At 33.1% G+C, this 2,937-nt stretch overlaps 1 long non-coding RNA gene across 1 annotated transcript; it reads left to right on the top strand.

Annotated features, from left to right (window-relative positions):
• The first annotated feature begins 663 nt into the window (after positions 1-663).
• LOC136064520 (uncharacterized) lies at positions 664-2,697 on the top strand. Its single transcript, XR_010626137.1, has 3 exons — positions 664-947; positions 1,069-1,122; positions 2,659-2,697. It is a non-coding gene; the product is annotated as an uncharacterized LOC136064520 (long non-coding RNA).
• Positions 2,698-2,937: the final 240 nt, after the last annotated feature.

Raw genomic sequence — 2,937 nt, 5'->3', positions numbered from 1 at the left:
ATTTTAATATATTATATTATGAACTATAACATCACGGTATAATATTATTCTAAACCATTCTCAATCAATTTAAATTTATTGATAATAACAAAATTGCCGAATGATAAGATATACTTTTTATTTATTTATTTATTTTTAATATATTGCTAAAAGTATAATCAAACTTAGCTAATCAGAGTTGTTAGATTGCTGAATAAATTTTATTACTTGAAATTCATACAAATTGTCAGATTGCTCGTTGCTCATTTTTCTTGTCGCATGCCGTCGTCTGCTCCTTCAATTGTTTGATGTTTCAATGCCACACGAAGGTTTGATACTTCCTCTTACCTTTTTATTTTATTTTGTTCATCTCTGCCCATTCACTGGGGTTTCTCATTTTTGTACTGTGTTTGTCTCTAAGTTATGGACTTCTTTCATTGTAATTTTGGATGGTCTTGCTTCATTTTGAATGAAATTTCTTGTATTTGCTGCAACCTGATAGGTATTGCTTAATGAAAAGTTATATGTCTCCATGGCCATTGCTTGCACATGGAGGGGTAAGTCCATATGACTTAAACCTTTTTTTTTTCTTTTTCTTTTTTTCTCTTTTTTTTTTTTTTTTATCTATGATATTTAGTTATTTATTTATTTATTTTGTTCTGATGAGTTATTGTGCTTTCAGGTTTCTCAAAAATCACTCACAAGCCAACAAAATTCATCCTTCGGCTTTAGGGATTCCATTTCCTACACACTCTTAGATGCCACAGTCAGCATTCTTAAATCCAACTGGCAAAGCAGGAGTTACATCAATAGATAAGCTCTTAGTGGCTTACAAACCTTGAAAGAGGAAGTTTGCATCGTTTGGCGGCAATGCTTTGGGAGATGGTTTTTCATTGTTTAAAGTTTAGACCCATTAAAACTTATTGCTTGGCGTGTTCATGTATTTTGATTGTATATATGAAAGGAAGGTAATGTCCTTATATAAAACTAATGATCTATAAAGTCCAAATGTCTTACGTATATCTGAATAAGCAGTTCATAGATTTTCAAATCTGGACGGTTTTATATTTTATTTTTGTCCTGCTGCAGGACTCTGACTTGGTGGTTCAATTTTGCAAAGATGTGGAGAGTAGATCACAAAAGGTAGTCTTCTAAAATACTCTATTCTTATGTTTAACTCTGAGAATTATAGGCTTTGAAATGGTTTAATTATTTTTTAGTGTTATTCTCTATTTGGATACAGCAAAAGTGCTGAAATAGAAAAGATGTTTGATCACTTTGAAAATGTTGCAACTTTATTTCAATAATTGCATTGGGAAGAAATTAGTAAAACAATACATTCAAAATTTTTCTGTGCATTGCACGGGTTAGCGACTAGCTCCACTAAAAACTATCTCTTCTTGTCTGTTAATATAGCATGGACCCATTTTGTTCACTATGCCAGGAAGTGAAGACTACTTATCATGCTCTATTTCAGTGTTTACATGCAACAGAAGTTTGGGAAAATATTTCTTTCAATCATGATATTCCATCGGCTAATAATGGTATGGGGTAGAGGCTTTTATTAACGTTTTTCAGCACTGCTCAACAAGTGAAATGGAGAAATTCTTATGCATTTGTTGGGCAATCTGGAAAAACAGAAATAGTTGGCTACATGTGGGGTGTGGGGAAATGCCAGATCAGGTGAAATCTTCAGTTGAGTTACCATTCAATAACTTAGTTCCAAATCAGGCTCAGCAGGTAGAGGTACAATCTCAGCCTGGTGTAGGTTGTGTTCCACCATCTTTTGGGGTAGTATAAACTGAAAGTGGAATTGGGATAGCTAATTTGCTACTCTGAGGGTAATCTTATTGCAGCTATGCGTGATAGAATAGATGACATATTTCAGGTGGAACGGATTGAAGCTATGGCAATGGAAGTGAGGCTATAGTCATGACATTTAGGTTTTGTTATTTTGGGTTAATTTTTTTAATTTAGTTATTTTGGTTATTGGTTTTAATTAAGGTTGAATGATGAGAAAAGCAAAGCATGATAGAAGACATCTACAACACCAAGAAGCAAAAAAGGTGGAGATATAATTGAAAGGGTTTTTTGGTGTTGGTTTGATAGTCTCCCTCAAATGTGTGGGACTCTTTGATGGTGAGCATGCTTTGATTGGAGGATTTTGTGTTGATAAAGGAATTTGGGTTAGGGTATGGTGGCAGACCTTTTAGTTTTTTTTCTTTTTCTTTAATGGTTTTTGCTTTGTTTCTTAGATTTAGATGGTTTATCCTTAATCACCGTTCTGTAGTTGAAGCTTGAATGTTGTAGTGTAGTCATTTGACAAATGCAAATTAATTGTTGTTTAATTTTGTTGTTTTAAATTTAAAGGTGTTAAAATCTGTTGAATAAGTTATAATGATCATTGCAATAGAATAAATGCTTTCTAAATCAAACGACTACAAGATTGTGCCATATGTTAAATGCAGGTTGGTACTAAAGACATATAGAAACAAAGGAAAATTGAAAATCTACATACTGATGCTTTTGTAATTACTCATTTCAAATTCAAACTGGTTTCAAAAATATAGTTTGTGGTTTAGAGCATTTTCTGTCTTCACTAATTGTGTTTTGTTTCCATGTACCTGTTTTTAAAATTTGGTTTGTTTCCATTTACCTGTGTTGGTGGAAAAAATAAAGAAGCCTAAGCCAGCTATCCCTCAAGTTCTAGGCATAGCTCCTTAAAGAAAAGATGGGAATAGATTGGTTGGAAAGCCAGTTGAAAGCTGAGAAAGGCCTGTATGTGTCACATTGGTATGAAACAAACAATTTGAATTTTCTTGGTTTAGACTTAAGATGATGATTAAAGAAGCTTCAGAGACTGTAGAGAGGCCGGACAAGTCAGTTTACAATCTGACTTTTGGATTGCGAGAGTATTAAAAGCCATACATAAAGAAAGGGATTTCATATCCAGCACAG

This window comes from Quercus suber, unplaced genomic scaffold, assembly GCF_002906115.3.
Source record: "Quercus suber isolate HL8 unplaced genomic scaffold, Cork oak 2.0 scaffold_700, whole genome shotgun sequence".
Lineage (NCBI taxonomy): Eukaryota > Viridiplantae > Streptophyta > Magnoliopsida > Fagales > Fagaceae > Quercus > Quercus suber.
This window is presented reverse-complemented; position numbering and strand designations above follow the sequence as displayed.